General features: G+C 40.7%; 1 protein-coding gene across 9 annotated transcripts in view; it reads left to right on the top strand.

Moving 5' to 3' along the window:
* The first annotated feature begins 365 nt into the window (after positions 1 to 365).
* KTN1 (kinectin 1) overlaps positions 366 to 22,735 on the top strand; it is a 104,682-nt gene continuing 82,312 nt past the window's right edge. For all 9 annotated transcript variants that reach the window (XM_068963286.1, XM_068963274.1, XM_068963268.1 and 6 more), the window contains exon 1: positions 366 to 450. The gene's annotated coding sequence lies outside the window, so the exon portion shown is untranslated. The remainder of the gene's footprint in view (positions 451 to 22,735) is intronic.

Here is a 22,735-nt window from a genome sequence, read left to right as displayed (position 1 = left end):
CAGTCTGGGGGGCCAGGTGGTGCTTCGGTAGGAGGGCCATGCAAGACGAAACCAGCTTTGGAGGAAGGACGCGGGGGGTGGGGGTTCCTGCAAGAAGAGAATTCCGCTGTGCCTCGCGCGCCCACCCTCCACCTGGCTGCGGGACGTTATCTCTGGAGAAAAGCCCTGGAATCCCGAGCCCGCCGGACGCTGGGACTTACCCGAGTGCGCGGGAGAGCGCGCGGGGGCCGAGGCGGCGACGCCGGTCCCTTTAAGGGGCCGGTCTCCGGGCACCGCCGGGGCCCAGACGCCGGGACGTGCCGGGGCCGCCCCGCCCCGAAGCCGCCCGTTTCCTGCCGGGCGGCGCGACGGCACCTGAGCAACTGCGGCGGCGGCGACTCGGAGCGGGCGGCCCGGGCTGTAGTGCCGGCGCCGCCGCGTGTTCCCGGTCTCCTTTCCCGGCCGCACAGGGTAAGGGAGAGCAGGCCGCGCCGGGCCCGGGCTCCGAGCGCTGGGAGCGGGGAGGGCTGCGCCGGCCGCGGGGTGCCGGGCCGACGGGAGCGCCGCGCCGGGCGGGGGGGCGCGGCCGCGGGGTCCCGACACCACCCGCCGCCGCCCCGCCGTAGGCCTCGCGCGCCGGGTCGCCGCCGCCGCCGGACTCCAGCTTGGGCCCGGCTGCCGCGGCGGGCGGGCTCCGAGGGGCCTCTCGGCCTCACCGGGCCGCCCCGGCCCGACCTCGGTTCCGCCGCGGCGCCTCCTCCGAGGACGTCTCCCGAGGGCGAGGTCGGCGGGAGAGGGCCCTGGGGTGACCGAGGAGCCTATTTTTAGCCAGGCGTGAGGGCCCCCGGGGGGGAAGGCGGATTACCGCCTCCTCGGCCGGTGGACGGAGGGAGCGTGTCCCCGGCGGCGGCCCTGGGCCACGCTTACGCCATGCTGGAATTTCAGCCCTCGCCGCTCTCGGGGTGCTTGGGGAAGCAGCCCTCGTCCGTGCTCAGGCCCCCTCCCGCCGACCAGGGCTTGTCCCCGGGCCCCGGAGTGGGGCGGTTGAGGATGGGAAAGCAGCGTGAGGGGAGAGTTTGGAAAAATCTGGGGACCGCCCGGGAGAAGGGGGAAGTTATTCTTCCTCTCCCCGAGGGGTGTGTCTTCCTTACGGATTCTCCCTCCCCTCTTTGGTTATCCAGCAAGGAGATTTTTGGCTTCGGGGACCTCGGCAGAAAACCTAACCTGCAGCCTAGAGAAGTCGTACGGTAATCAGACGTGGGCAGTGCTGCCCCGCGCGTCGGTGGTGAAGGAGCGTGTGTGTACCGGGGAGCGGCATCCTAACCTCAGCTAAGCTGCACCCTGATTAGATTAAGGAATGGGTTATTTAATACTAGCTGTTCCTTTTGGGAGGAAGGAGAAATCTTAAGTTAATGGTTGGGCCTATTCCAGGAGAGGATTCCTTAGCAGGTATCTCAATAAGCACTGCTTAAAAAGCTGCAGTTGGAAGTTAACTGTTCAGAGTTGTGGGGTTTTTTGAGATGCTTTGTGGAAACCTTTGAGAAATTTAGACAACCATTTTCTGCTAAAGATAAACATCTTGAGGTGAAAGAACTAAACACCCTAAATTGTGTAGGACTTCTCTTAAAGTTTGAATTCTTGGTTAATTAGGTTCTTTTCACTACCTCACCTAGCTGGCAAATGGTATCACTGTCTCCAGCTTGGCTGAACTAGCTGCTGCTGAGACTGGTATGATTGTCCCAAGAATAACACCAGAGTACTCTTGAGTTGATCTGTTTTGAGTAGACATGCCTTGCTATAAATACTTTAATATTTAATGTTATTAAGGCGCCCCCCATCTCCGACCCCCCACCTGCTCTTCTTTAAGGATATAACAAGAAATAACTGGGTTTATTGTTTGTAGATTCTAAGGAAAATTCATTAATTCATCCCTTTCCCCTTGCCTCCAACATTGAATTAGAAATGCCTCTTTTAATTTTGCAGCCTTTAGCAGTGTAACTGTTTCTATCAGATGCCCTTAAAGAGTGAGGCATTCTGTTTACCTTTCTGAGATTCATACTGAAACTTAAAATATAACAAAGCCTGATGAAATTTTTTCTTAAATATATTAAGCACTTTAAAATTATAAAGAATATTGAGTATTGTATAACTCTTACGGGATCAGGGTTAACATTATGAAGAGCCATTAATTTACCATTTTGTTTCCACTTTAGTTTTTTCTGTATCCTTTAATATCATAGTCTCCTGCTTGGTGCAGATGTTTTCTTGATTCTGTCACTCCAAGCCTCCTTAGAGTTTATAGACTTTAATCTGCTTTTAGTAGGGAGAACATTCTAATAATTAGATATTAAATGGCAATCAGTATGACATTTATGAAGGACCTGAGGTTAGTGAAGTACAGGGAAGCCTGGCATGCTGCAGTCCATGTGGTCGCAAAGAGTGGGACGTGACTTAGCGACTGAACAACATGCATAAATAAAGTTGAGTTTCATTGTTTCCGCTTTCAGTATTTGTGAACATGACTTTGTGTGTTCTGATCCGAAAAATGTAGTTTATTTACAAAGCACAGGTAAAACATTGGTTTAGATAAGAATAGAAGCTTTTTTTTCCCTATAAACAGAAAATTAAGCAGAAAGGGGGAAAATTGTTAGTATCATGACTAAGGAGTTTGATTTAACTTAACCTTCTGTATCTGAGCTCTTGAAAGAGAAAAGTAATGGCAGTTTATAACTGTTTGCATGCCAGGCTGTTGAATTGGTGTTTTAAATGTCCCCCCACCCCCAACCCCTCAGTCTTTGAGATACATTGTAGCATCAGCCATTTAGGCTCTTAAGATTAATTATTAAAGTGGTATAGGGTTTTAATTGGTTTTATCTTAAAAAGATAAAATAGGTAAAATAGTATACTTTTAGTTTTTGTTATTTAGTCCATAAGTTGTATCAAATCTTGTCCCAACTCTTTTGTAACCTCATGGACTGTAGCCTGCCAGGTTCCTCTGTCCATGGGATTCTCCAGGCAAGAATAGTGGAGTGGGTTGCCTTTTCCTTCTCCAGGAGATCTTCCTGACCCAGAGATCGAACCCACGTCTCCTGCTTGGCAGGCAGATTCTTCACCACTGAGCCACCTGGAAAGCCCATACTTTCAGCACTAAGAATAATTTCAGTAATGACTGTATTATGGAAGAAGACTTCACTTCCTTTTCAGAAAGTTATGATTTTAGTATATTACCTATCACTTTACTACAGTTAAGAACTTTAACCTCACGTCAAGTTTCAGCAAAGTGATTTGTACACTACATGGGACTTACCACAAAATGAATTGTTTATACTCCCCTTCTTCCAGGGTATTGCTTTTAGGGTTTCTCTTCTTACTGATTACTCTCCTTATTTAGTCTTTATGATTCGTCCTCACTCTTGAAGTGCTCAACTCTTGGTTCACTTGACTTTCTGTATTCCCCTGGTGATCTCATCCAACATCATGGCTTTAAATACCTATATGCTGATGGCTTCCATTTTTATATCTCCAGCCCAGACTTACCCCCTGTGTTCTGTAAAACCTGTTTTGAATTTCCTTTTGGATGTGAAGTAGTAAACTCAAACTAAATTTTCCATGTTCTTCTTTAAACCTGCCTAAGGTGCAGTGTAATCTGTCTTACTAGATGGCAGCTCTTCCAACATTCAAGTGAAAAGAAAATGGAATCATCCCTGACTTATTCATACTTGGTATTCTTGGCTCAGTCTTATCTTGAAAATATATCCAGAATCAAGTCACTTCTTAGCACCTCCATTGCTCACTAGGCTAGTCTAAACCAGTCTTCTCTCTTGTCTCGATTTCTGCAGTTAAGCTCCTAATGGGTTTCTCTGCTTCTGGCCTGGCTCTCTGCAGTCTTTTTCAGCAGAGCAACAAGATCATCCCTCTTTCTTCAAAAATTCTGCAGTGACTTCGCATATTCATCGTAAAATCTGAATTCCTTATGATCTACAAGGTCTTACAGAATCATCCTACTCTCCCCATCTCCCCTTACCTCTTCCAAGATAGCGACTACCCTGCCTCCTGCATATTTGGCTCCTGTCCCAGGGTTTTAGGGACTTTATGCTGGTTGTTCCCCCTCCTTGAATCACTTTTTCTGTGAGGTATCTCTGTGACCCATTCACTTGTCTCCTTCATATCTGCTCTTGAATTGTTTTTCAGAAGTCTGCTTTCCTACTTAAAGCTGTACTTCCCTGCTTGTGATCCCTGTTCTGTTTTCCATAGCAATTGTCACTTTCCAACAAGCTATAAAATTTGCTTGTTGATTTTGCTTATTGTCTCTTGACAGGGCTTTTTGTCTGTTTTGTTTATTGATGGATTCCAAGAATTGCTCAGTGGTAAAGAATCCGCCTGCCAGTGCAGGAGAAATGGGTTCAATCCCTGGTTCGGGAACATCCCCTGGCGAAGGAAATCGTAGCCCACTCCACTGTTCTTGCCTGGGAAATCCCATGAACAGAGGAGCCTGGCGAGCTACAGTCTGTGGGGTTGCAAAAGAGTCAGACACAACTTACCAATGAACAACACCAGCGGTTTAGGGCAGTGCTTGGCACATAACATAATTTCAATAAAGATTTTTTTAAAGTTTTGTTTATTACAAGTGAATTAAAATTTTTATCTCCTGCAGGTTTTTTTTTTCTTTTTTTTTTTTTACTGTGATGCAAATCTCATTTTTGGACACATGTGGTTTTCAGTTTGCTCCTTTCTTGTGAGCAGACAGAGAGCACAAGAAAAATGTCTGGGAACCTTTGGGAACACCTTGATGGAGGAAGGGATGTTGGAGTTGTTGTGGAGACCTTTCCTGTCCCATGTGATTAGGATCATTGGTTAGGTCATTTAAAAAGTTGGTTAAAGCAAGAACTCAAGGTATCTGCGCACTTGGTTTTAACTTTAAGCAGGTACTTTTATTTGCCTCTCGTTTTATTAGGATCAATCTCTTGTCTTTGAGTAGAGGTCTCCTGATCTTTTTTCTATGCATCATACCCTGAGAGCATTGTCTGTGATTTCTAGTATTGTTTCTTTAAAAAGTAAAATGAAACTTTCAAACTTCAAAACCATTCTGGGTTTTTCCAATCCTTATTAAGGCCTTCCAGAGGATTTAACTTAGTTTTGTAGAAATGAAAGCTTGATCTTTGTTAGTCATTTAATTGATTTATAGAAATAAAGTATATAAGTGAGTAGGTTGTTAGCCAGAGCATTTAGCTTTCTGTAGACACCAGCCCCTGTATTTTTAACCAAGGGGACAAATGTCATTTAATCCAGTGAGAGGTCCTTTAAGATAGCTTCCATATTGAGTAGTTCTCACAGGACCCTAGCTGTCTACCCTTTACTAGTAGAAAATGTCATTTATCCACATTTCTTTATTTTGATTCTCAGTGACATCTGCAATTAGTTATGAGAACTTATGTGATTTTTAGTAATTACATTGTCTATCAAGAGCCTTGATGATGTGCTACATTCTCACTGGAAAATGTGTGATGATTATTATTTATTCTTATACATGAGTCATTTAAGTTGCCAAGGAAACAGTCTGGTCTGAAAGTCAGTAGTAACTAGGAGACCTGTAGGTCTTAGACCTTATTAATTCTAATCTTCTATGCAAGTTTCTTATTGCTCAGTTCTTTAATTGTGTAATATGTGGTGTAAGTGGATAAAGTGTGGGTGCTAGGGAGTCTGAAGAACTTGGGTTTGAATTTGGCTTTGCTTCTTAAAACCACTTACTGTATGTGTAGATTTACCTGCCTGAGACTCGTTTGCTTTGCTTATTTTATCTTAGTAGTTGCTACGTAAGTGATAGCTAACACTAGAGTGCTTATTTCCTGTTTAAGACTTTGTAAATACTTTATGTATAATATCATATTGAATCCTCTTCACAGCCTTATGAGAGAGATGGTATTTGATGGAAACAATGGAGGCAGGTTAAATAATTTGTCCAAAGACACAGAGCAAAGAAAAGGAGGAACCTGAATTTGAACTAGATATTCTGACTCTAGAGCCCATTCTCATCCATTGAGCTGTTTTATAAGAATGTTTTCTGGAAAAAAAAGAAGCACTGTTCATGTGCTGTTGTCTGTTGTTAGGTATTATAAAGTTGGATTAAGGTTATAAAGATTTCTTTCCCCTGGAGCTAGAGGATTAACTCTGAAAGCTAGTGACTTAAATTTGAGGCCCTAAAGTTTTCCAAGGGGAGAAAATAGTAAAAGCTACTTAAAACCAAATGCTATAAAATATTTTATATAGAAAGCAGTAGGTAGACTATGATCTTTTTAATTTATGAGAAAATTTTCCGTCTTAATTCCTATGTATGTGCATTATACGCTACTGCCATGTGATCTTGTAGGCATTGCTCAGTGGTTATTTCGGAAAGGCCAACCCTGATCACCAAAATGCATGTCCTCTTCATCTGAGCTTTATATTTTTCTTCATTGCATTATCAGTTATTACCTAACATCATAAAGCTGTAACCAACCTAGTCAGCATATTAAAAAGCAGAGACATTACTTTGCCAACAAAAGTCCATCTAGTCAAAGCTATGGTTTTTCCAGTAGTCATGTGTGGATGTGAGAGTTGGACTATAATGAAAGCTGAGCGCCCAAGAATAGATGCTTTTGAACTGTGGTGTTGGAGAAGACTCTTGAGAGTCCCTTGGACTGCAAGGAGATCAAACCAGTCAACCCTAAAGGGAATCAGTTGTGAATATTCATTGGAAAGACTGATGCTGAAGCTGAAACTCCAATACTTTGGCCACCTGATGTGAAGAACTGACTCATTTGACCCTGATGCTGGGAAAGATTGAAGACAGGAGAAGGGGACGATAGAGGATGAGATGGTTGGATGCCATCACCGACTTGATGGACATGAGTTTGAGTAAGCTCTGGGAGTTGGTGATGGACAGGAAGGCCTGGTGTGCTGCGGTTCATGGGGTTGCAAAGAGTTGGACACAACTGAGCAACTGAACTGAACTGATAATTTATGCTTATTTATTTGTTTGCTATCTGTTTCACCTGTAAGAATATAAACATTATGAGGCAGACACTTTGTCTTGTTCACTACTTGGAACTGTGCCCTTGGTACTTAGGTACTGCTTGCTAGATTTAATTTAAAAAATTAATTTATTTTAATTGGAGGATAAATACAATACTGTGATGGTTTTTTTTTGCCATACATCCATGAATCGGCCGTAGGTAAACATGTGTTCCCCCCTATCCTGAACTCCCTATTCAGCCTCCCTCCCCACCCTATCCCTCTAGGCTGTCCCAGAGCACTTGCTCTTGGTGGCCTGCTTCATGCATTGAAAATGAGTGAATCAGTTGTCTGGTGTTTGCAAATGATTGGGACTCATTGAGCCTTCTGCTTTCCTTGTCATTGGTGCCATCGCCCTCCTCCATTAGCACAACTAGTTGATTTACATGGAATGCCATGCAAAGTGAGACTTCAAGAATAAGGGTTTCAAGTTGACTCTTGGGAGTGGGATGGAAAATAAAATTTAATACATGAATTTCAGCAAAAATACTTCTCTGCTTAGTACCAGTTAATCTTATTGATCAGTAATGTAAGTTTTCTAAGTGAAATATGTATATAAATTATTTAGTGATTGCATATGTCTAGATCTATTTATCTTTGAAATAAATTTGAACAAGCTACATTGAAAGCTCCCCAATGTTCTGAATGCTGTGTTGTTGAACACTTGTTTCCTTAAATTTTAAAAGTCCACCCACAGGTTGAATTTATGTGCTTCTGGACTGTACTTGTTTACTTTATTGGGAAATCATGTTTATTTGAAATGTGTTCTATAATTATTTTACATAATTTTTGTAACCTGGATGTCTCAGGTGGCTGAACATGATTTCTGTGAAGTGAATTTCTCAAGCTTCTCATATAATTTGGTGTTGTCATTTCTGGGTATAGTTTCAGCTACTGTGGTGTATAATCCTTTTTTGTATTTTTTTTTTCTTTCTAAACACTATAAATGGGATCCTTCTGTATGAGTTTATTTGCAACTTCCTTTTTCCCTTCAACTTTATTGTCCTAATATTTTTCTTCCATGTTGTATATAACTTTGATTCACTCACTTTCACTTCTACATGGAATTTCATTGTGTGTATATTTTCTGATTGATTATCTGTTGATGGGCATTTGGGTGGTTTCCAGTCTTCTTTTGCTATTATGAACAGTGCTGTTATGAATACCTTGTGTGCCTCTGTTGGTGCACTTGCATCTATACTGTCTCTAGGTGGTGTTTTAAAAAATTTTTTTTGTTCTTACTTAAAATAAGAAATAACTTGCACATTATGAGACTCAATACATTATCAGATATATACATATATAACTAAGTTTCTTGGGGGAAAAAGCCTATGTGTTGCTAGTTTGTTTCATTAAAAGTATGATTGCTAATCAAGACCTACTAAGTTGATTTTTGTTACCTACTAATGTGTTGAGATTAGCAGTTTGAATGAATTGTTTTGGACCTTATATCTTGCTTGAAGTGGAACTGCTAAATTGTAGGAGAGGTTCATTTTCAGCTTTAGGTAGTGCTGAGTTGTTTTCCAGTATAATTATAGTACCAGTTTATTCTCCACATTCTTTCCTATATAGTTGACCCTTGACATCTTGGGGGGTTAGGGATGCTGACCCTCTGTGCAGTCAGAATTCATCCTATAATTTATAATTGGCCCTCCATAGCCCCTGTTCCTCTCAAACTGTGGTTGGGCATCTGTTGTGTAGTACTGAGGTAGTTACTATTGAAGAAAATCTGTGAATCAGACCCTTACATTTCACTCCCATGTTGTTTAAGGGTCTACCATACATAATAATGGTAAATAATAAAGTTAGACAGCCAGTTGGGCATGAATTGATATCTTGTGGGTTTTGCATTTTTGCTTATAGAGTGGAGATGTATTTTCCAAAATTTGCTGGCCATTTTTGTTTCCTTTTCTCAGAAATGACTGTTGGTTTTTTTTTTCTTTATTTTTAAAAAAGTAACTTGTTTTTGGTTGTGCTGGGTCTCCGTTGCTGTGCATGTGTGGGGAGCGGGGCTGACTCTTGGTTGAGGAGTGTTGGCTGCTCCTTGCGGTGGTCTCTCTCATTGCGGCTCACAGCTCCAGAGCGAGGGCGCGGCAGCTGAGGTGCGCAGGCTTAGCCGCTCTGTGGCATGTGGATCTGCTCAGTCCAGGGACTGAACCTTTGTCCCCTGCATTGGCAGGCAGAGTCCTGCCCACTAGGTCTATACAGTCATCAAAAACAAGACCAGGAGCTGACTGTGGTTCAGATCATGAACTCCTTAATGCCAAATTCAGACTGAAATTGAAGAAAGTAGAGAAAACCACTAGACCATTCAGGATGACCTAAATCAAATCCCTTACGATTATACAGTGGAAGTGAGAAATAGATTTAAGGGACTAGATCTGACAGAGTGCCTGATAAACTATGGACGGAGGTTCGAGACATCGGACAGGAGACAGAGATCAAGACCATCCCCAAGAAAAATAAATGTCAAAAAGCAAAATGGCTGTCTGAGGAGGCCTTACAAATAGCTGTAAAAAGAAGAGAAGCGAAAATCAAAGGAGAAAAGGAAAGATACACCCATTTGAGTGCAGAGTTCCTAAGAATAGCAAGGAGAGGTAAGAAAGCCTTCCTCAGTGATCAGTGCAGAGAAATAGGGGAAAACAATAGAATGGGAACAACTAGAGATCTCTTCAAGAAAATCAGAGATACCAAGGGAACATTTCATGCAAAGATGGACACGATAAAGGACAGAAATGGCATGGACCTAAAAGAAGCAGAAGATATTAAGAAGAGGTGACAAGAATACACAGAAGAACTGTACAAAAAAGATCTTCCTGACCCAATAATCACGATGGTGTGATCCTTCACCTAGAGCCAGACATCCTGGAATGTGAAGTCAAGTGGGCCTTAGGAAGCATCACTGCGAACCAAGCTAGTGAAGGTGATGAAATTCCAGTTGAGCTATTTCAAATCCTAAAAGATGATGCTGTGAAAGTGCTGCACGCAGTATGCCAGCAAATTTGGAAAACTCAGCAGTGGTCACAGGACTGGAAAAGGTCAGTTTTCATTCCAATTCCAAAGAAAGGCAATGCCAAAGAATGCTCAAACTACCGCACAATTGCACTCATCTCACCTGCTACCGGAGAAGGCAATGGCAACCCACTCCAGTACTCTGGCCTGGAAAATCCCATGGATGGAGGAGCCTGAAAGGCTGCAGTCCACAGGGTCACTAGGAGTCAGACACGACTAAGCGACTTCACTTTCATTTTTCACTTTTCACTTTGATGAATTGGAGAAGGAAATGGCAACCCACTCCAGTATTCTTGCATGGAGAATCCCAGGGATGGGGGAGCCTGGTGGGCTGCCGTCTCTGGGGTCTCACAGAGTTGGACACAACTGAAGCTACTTAGCAGCAGCAGCACCTGCTACCATAGTAATGCTCAAAATTCTCCAAGTGAGGATTCAGCAATATGCGAACCGTGAACTTCCACATGTTCGGCTTTAGAAAAGGCAGAGGAACCAGAGATCAGATTGCCAACATCCTCTGGATCATCAAAAAATCAAGAGAGTTCCAGAAAAACATCTACTTCTGCTTTATTGACTATGCCAAAGCGTTTGACTGTGTGGATCACAATAAACTGTGGAAAATTCTGAAAGAGATGGGCATACCAGACCACCTGACCTGCCTCTTGAGAAATCTGTATGCAGGTCAGGAAGCAACAGTTAGAACTGGACATGGAACAACAGACTGGTTCCAAATAGGAAAAGGAGTGTGTCAAGGCTGTATATTGTCACCCTGCTTATTTAACTTCTATGCAGAGTACATCATGAGAAACGCTGGGCTGGAAGAAGCACAAGCTGGAATCAAGATTGGCGGGAGAATTCTCAGTAACCTCAGATATGCAGATGACACCACCCTTATGGCAGAAAGTGAAGAATTAAAGAGCCTCTTGATCAAAGTGAGATAATAGTGAAAAAGTTGGCTTAAAGCTCAACATTCAGAAAACTAAGATCATGGCATCCGGTCCCACCACTTCATGGGAAATAGATGGGGAAACAGTGGAGACAGTGGCTGACTTTAGTTTTTTGGGCTCCAGAATCACTGCAGATGGTGATTGGAGCCATGAAATTAAAAGACGCTTACTCCTTGGAAGAAAATTTATGACCAACCTAGACAGCATATTCAGAAGCAGAGACATTACTTTGCCAACAAAGGTCCGTCTGTCAAGGCTATGATTTTTCCAGTGGTCATGTATGGATGTGAGAGTTGCACTGTAAAGAAAGCTGAGCACCAAAGAATTGATGCTTTTGAACGGTGGTGTTGGAGAAGACTCTTGAAAGTCCCTTGGACTGCAAGGAGATCCAACCAGTCCATCCTAAATGAGGTCAGTCCTGGGTGTTCATTGGAAGGACTGATGTTGAAGCTGAAACTCCAGTACTTTGGCCACCTGATGCGAAGAGCTGACTCATTTGAAAAGACCCTGATGCTGCGAAAGATTGAGGGCAGGAGGAGAAGGGGACAACAGAGGATGAGATGGTTGGATGGCATCACCGACTCCATGGACATGAGTTTGGGTAAACTCCGGGAGTTGGTGATGGACAGGGAGGCCTGGTGTGCTGCGGTCCATGAGGTCGCAAAGAGTTGGACACGACTGAGTGACTGAACTGAACTGAACTTAGGGAAGTCCTTGTTTTTCTCTTTGATAGGAGTTCTTTTATGTTCGGAATACTAATTTTTTGCTTATCATATATCGCAAATGTCTTTTCCCACTTTGTGGTTTGTGTTTTCATTCTCTTATGGTTTCTTTGTTAATGAAAGTTAAACCTGTTAATTTAGTAGAATTTCTCAGGATTTGTGTTTTATAGTTTATGTCTTGTTTAAGAAATCCTTTTCTACCTCAAGGATATAAAGATATTCTTGCATGTTGTCTTAGGAAATTTAATGTTACATTTCATAACTCTTTCCTGAGTTGATTCTTTTTTCCCTTTTGTGCTGCTGCTGTATTTTCTCCAAAATTCTACTGCTTCTCATTTCAGTTTGTTTTAAGTAGTAAAATATGTCAATTAAGTAGATACTTTTGAAATAAATATTTGAGTTATTAGTATTATGTGCTGTCCACACCTTGCTTTTAGAGTCATAGGTAAATATTATGTAAGAACATTAAGGTACTGATGGTTGTCTAGTAAACTTTGAAGTCTTCACTCTCCCCCAACCCCCATATGAAGTTAAAGATTTGTAAACATTTCAGTGGTGCCATTGTTTGCCTGTGGTTTTCTGCAGTTATTAAGGACATTTGTTGTGAAGTAGTCTGGTTAGTTATTTTCCTAAAATTGGAGCTGTCTGTGCTTGACGTTTTATGGTTTTATTGTAGTGCCCTGTGAGTGTAGACCTATTTCGGAGTATTCATACAGTCTGAGGAACCAGATCTTTCTTCAGTTTTGGAACATTCTCAGCTCTTTAAATGTATTAATAACTCCTATTATTTTCAAGTTTCTTCTCTTTTGGTTGCCCTGTGTTGGAGTCTGTTAGTTTTTCCGCTGTGTATTTCAGTTTTTTTCCTCTTTATTTTTCTATGCCTAATACTAGGGTAGCAATTTATGTTTTTCTTCTGCTTCTGTCTGGTCTAGAGTTTATTCTGTCTATTGAGCCTACATGGCAGTATTTACAATTTTCATTTCTTAGATTTGGAGTTGCTTTTTCATATACACCTGCCTGTTTCATTTGTCTCAGTTTTTGTTTTATAACCTTTTTGCTATTTTGTAAAAAGATTCCTTTATCACTCTGACAGCTTCAACATGATCAAATTTAAAAATCTTTGTCAGACTAATACCATCTGGTGTGAATTCATGTTTTTCCTCCCCACATTATTAAATTTCTTCCTGTGTTTTGGTTTATTTATTTATTGAGTACATTTTGAGTGGAGTTTTTTTTTTTTTAAACCTTTTTTCCATTAGTGACGGTTTCCATCCCCGAAAATTATTATTTTTTAAACTGTTTTTACCTGTCTCACTCTTCATCTAGTTGCAAGCTAGGTTTGTTCTGAAACAGTTAAAAAGAGAAAGCAAGGTGGATAGAAGTGTTTCCAAGATGAAATCATATACAGAGAAAGAGGGAGGTAAGTGTGTGTGTGTGTGTGTGTGTGTGTAGAGATCTCATGTTTAGGGGAGTATTGAATGAAATCTAAAAAATGACAGTTTCCTATGATGGAGAGGAATATAGTGTAGAAGAGCACAGAAAAATCTATGGGTCAGAGCAAGCAGCTCAGTTGTGTCCTACTCTTTGTGACCCCATGGACTGCAGGCCGTTAGGCTTCTCTGTCCGTGCGATTCTCCAGGCAAGAATACTAGAGTGGGTTGCAATTTCCTTCTCCAGGGGATCTTCCTGACTCAGGGATCGAACCCAAGTCTCCTGCATTGCAGGCAGATTCTTTACCATCTGAGCCATGAGGGAGGCCTAAGAAGAACACAGGGGTACAGTTTATGCTCTGGATTTCCCTTTTGCTTTATACTTGACTTTGGAACCATGTATATATTTTATATAGTTATTAAAAAATTTCTAGAGGAAAGGAAATCCTCTTACACTGTTGGTGGGAATGTAAGTTACTGCAGGCACTGTGGAAAACAATATGGAGTTTCCTCAGAAAACTGAAAATAGGATTACCGTGTGACCCAGCAGTCCCACTTCTGGGCATATATCCAGGCAAACTTATAATTCAAACAGATAGATGCACCTGTATGCTCACAGCAGCAGTATTCACAATAGCTTGGACGTGGACACTATCTAAATGTCCACCAACAGAAGAATGGGTAAAGAAGATGTGGTACATACATACAGTAGAGAACGGCTCAGCCATAAAAAAGGGTGCATTAATGCCATTTGCAGCAACATGGATGCAACTAGAGGTTGTCACTAAGTGAAGTAGCTTCCATGTGGAATCTGAAATATGACACAAACGAACCTATCTATGAAACAGAAGCAGAATCAGGGACGTAGAGAATAGACTGGTGGTTGCCAAGGAGGATGGACTTTCCTGGTGGCTCAGAGGGTAAAGAATCTGCCTGCAGTGTGGGAGACCCAGGTTTAATCCCTGGATTGGAAAGATCCTCTGGAGAAGGGAATGGCAGCCCAGTCCAGTATTCTTGCCTGGAGAATCCCATGGACAGAGGAGCCTGGAGGGCTACAGTCCATGGGGTCACAAAGAGTCACACACACACGGGAGGGGCTGGGAGAGGGTTTGATTGGGAGTTTGGGATTAGAAGATATGAACTGATATACATGGAATGGATAAACAACAAGGTCCTACTGTATAGTGCTGGAAACTATATTCAGTATCTTGTGATAACCCATATGGAATCAAGAATATGAAAAAGAATGTGTATATATATTGAGTCGCTTTGCTGTACAGCAGTAATTAACACAACACTGTAATTCAGTTATACTTCAGTGTAAAAACTAAAATTAAAAAAGGGGACAATTTGAACATCAGTAAAGACAATAACTAATGAATTGAAGCTAGTCAAATATTGTATGTTTAATCTTTAAGTTCGTAATGCTGAAAATTAAAAATTGCTGTTGGGCTAACACATTATTTTAACAATTTAGGTAAGTAAAGAAAAATAAGCATTTATCGTACTTTTCTTATATGAATTGTATCTCAGGGTAGCCAAATAGGTCATAAGAGAAGTTTTTTTCTGTAGATGTATTCTATGTAAGAAAGAAAGAGGGATAGACTTAGAATATCACCATTTTGCATCTCCTAATAAATAATGTCTAGGCAAAGATCTCCAGTAGTTGGTAATATCATGGAGACATTGAGGGACTTCCCTGGTGCTCCAGTGGCTGAGATTCTGAGCTCCCAATGCAAGGGACCCAGGTTCTATCCCTGGTCAGGGAGCTAGAGCCCACGTGTTGCAACTAAGAGTTCTCCTGCTGTAACGAAAGATCCCACATGCCTAACAAAAAGAATGAAGTCCCCGCATGCCACAACTAAGACCTGGTGCAGCCAAATAAAAAGTAAACTTTTGGAAATGCGCCATGTTGTCTGTGCCTTAGTCTTGCACTGAGGTCATAATCCTAAATCTGATCTAGCCTTTACATTTAACCACCAATTTATAGGAAATAGAAAAGACAAAAACAAAGCAAAAACTTGTTAGCACTGTGGGGATTCCATTGACAAAATTCATACTGAGAATCTCTACAAGAAAACCGTCTGATTTTTTCCAACCCCAAATTCTACGGATTATAAGAAACTGAATAATAAAAGAGATATAGGGATGACAAATGAAAGGAGACAAGAAATAAACATATCATTCAATACAGAATAACTGAAAAAATATTTACACAGCAATTGGGGAGATGTGAATACTGGCTTGATATTTGATATTAAGGGATTAGTTTTACTTTTAAATTTGCTGTGAGGCTGGATTTTTGCCCTTTTCCCTCTCCAGGCTCAGGGCTTCTGTAGAGCTATAGCACTGTTACCATAGATTTTAAGTCTGATTCGTTTTCTTAGATACTTTCCCCTTACCTCCCCCTGAAGCTGCCCCCTGCCTCTCTCATAGACTCTCTAAGACTGACAGATGGGTCTGAGCCTAGCTCCTATCAACTCTGCTTTTGCCCTGGATCCTGGTGCACATGAGATTTTGTGTGCAGCCTTTAAGAACGAAGTCTTTATTTTCCTCCAGTCCCAGGGGGCTCCTGCAGTTAAGCTCTATTGGCCTTCAAAGCCAAGGGCTCTGGATGGCTCATCTGCCTATTGCCAGAACCTTGACATGGGGCTCAGAACTCTTAACTCCTCTGGGAGACCCTTTGCAATACGGTTATTTTCCAGTTTGTGGGTTGCCCACGCAGAATATTATGGGATTTGATTGTATCACAACTCTGCTCCTCCTACCCGTCTCGTTGTGGTCCCTTCCCTATGCCTTTGGACTGGAGCCCGCCAGGCTCCTCTGTCTATGGAATTTTCCAGGAAAGAATACTGGAGCAGGTAGCCATTCCTTTTTACAGGGGATCTTCCCGACCCAGGGATCAAACCCGGGTCTCCTGCATTGGCAGCAGATTCTTTACTGTCTGAGCCACCAGGGAAGAAGCTCTTATGTCTTTAGTTATAGAAAATCTTTGTGGGTAGTTTCCAGTTTTTTTCATTGATGGTTGTTCTACAGGTAGTTGTGAATTTGGCGTGCTCATGAGGGTAGGTGAGTTTAGGGTCTTTATACTCCACCATTTTGGCTGTTCTCCTATAAAATCTTTTTTTTTTTTTTTTAATTTGATTAAAAAAAAACCACGTTTGTTTTTGGCTGTGTTGAGTCTTTGTTGTGACACGTGGGTCTCTGCTTCCTTATGTGGGCTCTTGGTTGCAGCTTTCGGGCCTCTCTCTACTTGGGGCACGTGGGCTGTAGAGTGCAGGGGTCTAGTTGTGGCATGAGGGCTCCAGAGTTCGTGGGCTCGCCAGCTGTGGCCTGAGGGCTCACTAGTTACGATGTGAGGATTTAGTTGCCCCGTGACATGTGGGATCTTAGTTCCCCGTCAGAGATTGAGCCTGTGTACCCTGCCTTAGAAGGCAGCTTCCTGACCACTGAACCACCAGGGAAGCCCCTTTCTTACAAAGTCTTAATGGAAGCTTTCTGTGGAGCTGTTGGGTGGGAGGCGAAGGAGGCAAGCTCTCTCTTCTCCTTGCGTCAGTGTGGCCCTTTCTTTTCCTTTAGTTGACCCTTTGCTGACTTGAGTGTATAATGTATACAGTCACTCACTTGTGTCTGACTCTCTGGGACTCTGGACTATCTAGCCCACCAGGCTCCTCTCTCCCTGGGATTTTCCAGGCAAAAATACTGGAGAGGGTTGCCATTTGCTGACTTGGACCCCTTAAAAAGTCCCAGTTTTATGTACCTGTCTCATTTCTACTTCCCCAACTTATAGCCTCATGTTTCCTGTGATAGTCTTAAGTGGCCATTAATACTTTCAGTTCCTATATCATATTTCCTGTCTCCCAGGATTTCCCTTAATTTCTGAAAAACGTCTATTTCAAAACAAAGCAACTTCTGTAACATTTAATTGAAAGAGTTTTCACTTCCAATTTAAGAAATGGAGTCCTTAAATTAGTCCTTAAAATCATGGTTTAATGTATAATTTTAAAATACAGTGAATTCAGTTTAAGCTTAAATTATATTATGAAAATAATATACGCACGGTGGAAAAAATGTAAACATTCTGACAGATTTAAGATGAAAAGTTACCAGACAGGTACCCAGAAGTCACCATAGAGTTAATGGTTTCTGTTGTGTCCTTTCAGGAGCTCTCTAAGTGTGTATAAGCATGACTGTGTTACTCAAAGGGAATTTTCTCCATATGTAGTAGTGATAGTGTTAGTCACTCAGTTGTGTCCTACTTTTTGTGACCCCATGGACTGTGTCTACCAGGCTCGTCTGTCTGTGGAATTCTCCAGGCAAGAATACTGGAGTGGGTTGCCATTTCCTTCTCCAGGGGATCTTCCCCACCCAGGGATCAAAACCTGGGTCTCCTGCATTGCAGGCAGATTCTTTACCATCTGAGCCTTGTGCAACTCGCTTTTTATGTGTATTTGGTTTATTGACAATATTTTTGAATGTCTTGCCACTTTACATGTGAAGCTCTGCTATAAGGTTATTTAATCATTTCCCTAATATTGGACATACGGTTCTTTCTTATTTTAAAGTTGCTTTACTGACAGTGAACACTCTTTTTAGTGTGTCTTTGTATTTGTGTGATTACAATAAACTACCAGAGAAGGAGTTTTCTCTATTGAAGAGTAGGCATTATTCTTATATCTGTCTAGGAGATTGCATTAGTTATAATCAAGTTAACAGTACCTGAGAATACTGGTTTTCATACTTCCTAGTTCATACCAAATTTTAAAATACAGTTTTATTGAGGTATAATTGACGAACAATGAACTGCATGTATTTAAGTGTACAATATGATAAATTTTGACATGTGTACGCTGATGAAACCATCACCACAGTCAGGATGGTGTACATGTGTGTCATCTCCAAAATTTCCTCATTCCTGTTTGGTAATCCATCATTCCCACATGTTCCTTTCCTGCCAATTTAAGTGGGAAAAGGTAACATTGTTTTAATTTGCATTTCTTTAATATGAGTGAGGTTGCATTAAAGTGTGTGTGTATATATATATATATTTGTTGGATATCTTTTTCCCCTCTAGGAATCTTGTAAAGGTGTCCTTTAACCTTTCTGTCTTGTGTTCATCTTTTTCTCACATTTTTGGTGATGTTTGTAAGTTAAGGCTACCAGACCTTTGTCTTTTTTGAGTTTAGTCCCTTATTTTTTCATAAAATCTTTACAGTGTTTTCTGGGTCGGTTTTTCCTGTTTTTTCCTTGATGGCTTTGAGTATTACATGAGACATAGGGGGAGGAAAAAACCCTTTTACAAACAAAATTATTTTACATGAAAAGAAAAGAAAAGTCTTCTAGTTTTTCATTGTTTAACTTTTTAACCTATAAAACTTTGATCCATGTATAAGTTAGTTAGGGGCTTTAATTTTTCCCCACAGTGGCTACCATTTGTGCTGATACTATTTATTAAATCATAGATTTACTTACTGACTTGAAACGGCTCTCTGATTTTATACTAAAATTTTCTTATGTATTTGGGGCTTTTTATATTTATTTGGCAGTTTTTGGGCAAGAGGTAAACAGTCTTATTTCCTAGTGAAGTTTTCCAATAGTTCCCTTGGAGTTTTTTGAATAGCATTTGACATTCTTGTCTTGTCATTTACATTTCATGTTTAGTTTGTGAAATGATATTAAGTATTATGTCTTTTTTGGGAATAGGCAAGAATAAATATATTATTTTATCATTTTAGTACCCTCATTGATGAGTGACCTAAGGTGATGCACTTTAGATTGACACTTTTTAACTTTCCTGGTGCTCAGACGGTAAAGAATCTGTCTGCAGTGCAGAAGACCGGGTTTCAATCCCTAGGTCGGTAAGATCCCCCGGAAAAGGGAATGGCTACCCACTACAGGATTTTTGCCTGGAGGATTCCGGGACAGAGGAGCCTGGCACGTTACAATCCATGGCATCACAGAGTCAGATGTTAGTGAGTGATGAATGCTGTCACTTTAACACTCTAGCAAAACTTTCCCAAAGGATGATAGGGTTTGAAGTATGTTTTCTGTTTGTTGATAAATTTGATCAATACCATGCATCAGTTATTAGGACTGCCTTGTGGTAGTGGTTAGAGGGCCACAGGAGAAGTTATGGGAGGAAGACTGTGGATCAAAACTAGGAAGAATATTCTGATGTCTTTATAGAAGGAACTTATGGGAGGTGTTTATTCCTAATAAGCATAAAATCGCTGACCATTCAGATGGATGTAGTTGAATTAGATGGCCTCTTCCAACCTAGAGATCTTGTGAAGAAGTAGATTTTAAACTGTAGATTTTAGGGGAAGTCTTCTGTATATGGTGTAACCGTGTTACAGATACATCAGTGGTATGAATTTCATGTTCTAATGTTAATTTTTTGAACAATTTTGATGATTTATATTCATCTTTAGAAACTGATTTTATGTATTGATTTGAAATACTAATTATTTAAATGTATTATTACGTTTCTGGTAGTAAAGCTTTTAATTTGTCTAACTTAAGTTAGCTTTCTTTACAGAATAAACTTAACCAGGTTATTTCCTGTGGATATGTTTTAAAATGAACAGTGTCTTTTCCTGAGAAAATGGACTAGCTGGGGCTTGATGGATAAGCAAAAATCTGAAGGATTGGCATAACTCTCAGAAGCTACCAGCTGTGTGGATCCGGTTTTTTGGAGAAGCTGTTCAAACTGATTTATCTAGTCTTGTATTAAAGGGAAGACAATGAGTCTGGTTAAAAGAGAACAAATGAAATAGAAGTTTCATGTGTTGTGACATGATACCTAATGGAGAAGTTAATTTCATTACTCATCTCTGGCTTTGGTTGGATTTGTTTCAGATGAGGGTAGCAGTACTCTAGATGGGGTATTGCTGAAATAATTTAAGGGATGTGTTAATAAGGTGTGAGTCATAGAAAAAAGTATGTATTGCAGTATACAAGGAGAAATTGCGCCTCAGCTTTAAGATTCCAGTGTAGTCTGTAAAGTTAATTTTAGGAAGTTGTAAATGGAGTTCCCATGTTAGGCAATTCAGTGTTTGGTTTGTTAGAGTATCTTATCTTTTGATTACTTTGAATCTTTTCCTCTTGTTGTAAAAAAATAATTTTATATTTGTATTATGGACTCTGGGGCGATTATACTTTTGTTGTAGTGACTAACTAGAGAATAGAAATTTAGATAAGTTTTTGTATTTTGATGGCCTTTTCAGGAGTTGATTAATTTGTTTTTTTTATTGGTTTGTAGAATCAAGTTTAAAAAAATTTTTGTTGTAGATTTAATACACTTGTAAACTTTTAAACTTTTTCAGCTATGCAATATATAAGATGAATTCACTTATTTTCATGTGTTTTCTTGAAGTACTTTATACAGTTTTTCAAGTTTTCTGGATGTCTTTATTTGATCTGAATGATCAAGCCTTTCCTCTACTGATTTGAAATAATTTACAATAAACTAAATTTAAAAAATCAGTTTGGATCTGTTTCAGATTTTGAGTATTCTCTCTTCATTTATCTTCGTTGCACTGCAATATATTTTGTTTCTATAATTGCTAGGCTATTATGCCCTGTCGCATAGAATTCTGTGAACGTGTACATAAAGAATAAATGCTCTCGGATTTTAGGAGGAGGAGAGCTGTCTGTAGGCATGGTGCTCGAGCTGGAAGAGTAGATCTCATTGACACTCGGGTTCGGTTTTTATGCCCTGTTTTAATTTTAAAGTTGTGGTGTCTGTTTGTTTGGCTCTGTTGGGTCTCTGTTGCTGCGTGTTGGCTTGCTCTAGCTATGCAGGGCTGGACTCTCCTCTGGGGACTTCTCTTGTTGTGGAGCATGGGTTCCAGGGCGTGTGGGTTTCAGTAGTGGTGGTGCCTTAGCTTCCCCATAGCATGTGGAATCTTCCTGGGCCAGGGATTGAACTTGTGTTCGTTCCCTGCGTTGGCAGGCGGATTCTTAACCACTGGACCACCAGGGAAGTCCTATGCTCTGTTTTGTAGATGCTTTATAGGTACTTAATCAGCTAGATCATAGGTTCATTTAAAGTCAGTGAATCTATTTGTCCAATACTGATAAACATCTTGTGTTCTCCATTCCAGGTTTTAAATTTAAGTGGAGAATAAAGTGAGCAAAATTTATAAATAAAATATTAGCCATATAATAATTAAAATGTGTTTTATAGGACCAACAATGCCCCCTTTTTAACCCTTACTCTGAACTAATAACTTTTCCATTTCATTAAGAAAATAGTAGCATCAGGAGGAAAATTCACACAAACTTATACACTGTGTCTACCTCCTTGCCTGTGCCTATATATTCCCTAGATGTCTGTGCTCCATCTAAGGCCAGTCTCTCTCCTTGCACACCAAATTCTTTCCCTCTTGCTGTTTGAAAACGTTGTCCCTCACCCCCCTCTCTGCTGCCTCATCAGGCTTTCCCCTTCTGCTGGATCGTCTTTATCACTGCATTAGCATGCTGTGATTTCTTCTGCCTGTGCAGACCAAACTCCCAACCTCATATTCCCCTCCAGCTTCCACTGCATTTTTCTTTATGACTTCACAGGAAATCTCCAGAGAGTCGTCTCATCTGCTTGCGTTCTCACTTTTCAATTCCTTTCAGTCAGGCTTTGATGATCACCACTCTATTGTTTTGGTCAAAGTTACCACTAAATGTCTCTGTTGCTAAAATCCAGCAGTCAGTTTCTAGTTTTCGTTGTACTTTATTTACTAACACCATTTAACAAAGTTGATTAATATCTCCTTCTTGATATATTTTATTCATTTAGCAACCAGGGTGACATTTTCCTAACTTTCTTTTTATTTTATTCTCAATTGTCCAGGGGCTCCGTCTTGAGACCTGGGCTCTGTTTATACTCAATTCCCTTGGTGATTTTTTTTCTCTAAGCCTCGGTCCTTCCAGTTGCGTGTAAGAAACTACATGATTTTGTCCATTGTCCTCTGCCCCCTTCAAATGATCTCGTCCACCTCATCTTCTACGTTTCCTCTTGTACGTTATACTGGTCTTTATTGTTCTTCCTCAAATGTGTCAGGTATGTTCCTGTCTCATGTACTGTAGACAAACTGTATATAAACTATGCAACAATGTTACACATAACTGATGATAAAATAACTATACAAAGTAAATTAATAGACTGTTGTGGAAGATGGTAGTTGAAAAGATACTTTCATTGTAATGATTTGAGCTGTGTTTTGAGGGATAAGCGAAGATTTGATAAAAGGAACAAGGCAAAACTTTTTGGGTTTGATACTAGGAAGGAGGGGCAATTGGACTTCGTAGAAAGTCACTCCTTTTGGTTTCCCGATTTAGAGTCTGCCGTGGCTTTTTACTGCTAGTTTTGTCTACTAGGTTGACTGCTAACCTTCTGTATCTGGTTATAGTTTATATTTCTCAAAATCATATCTAGAACTCCCAGACAAAAACTTACTCCTATATTCTTGAACTTGACATGTGATTTCATAGTTTACAGATTTCTTCCAAGCTGGAAGCATTGGTGTTGTCTTAGATTCCTTCCTAACTTTCACCATCCTCTAATCTCCATTGACTTAATTCACTCTATCAGATCTATTTAGCC

The sequence above is a fragment of the Capricornis sumatraensis genome, chromosome 2, assembly GCF_032405125.1.
Source record: "Capricornis sumatraensis isolate serow.1 chromosome 2, serow.2, whole genome shotgun sequence".
NCBI classification, from domain to species: Eukaryota; Metazoa; Chordata; class Mammalia; order Artiodactyla; family Bovidae; genus Capricornis; species Capricornis sumatraensis.
This window is presented reverse-complemented; position numbering and strand designations above follow the sequence as displayed.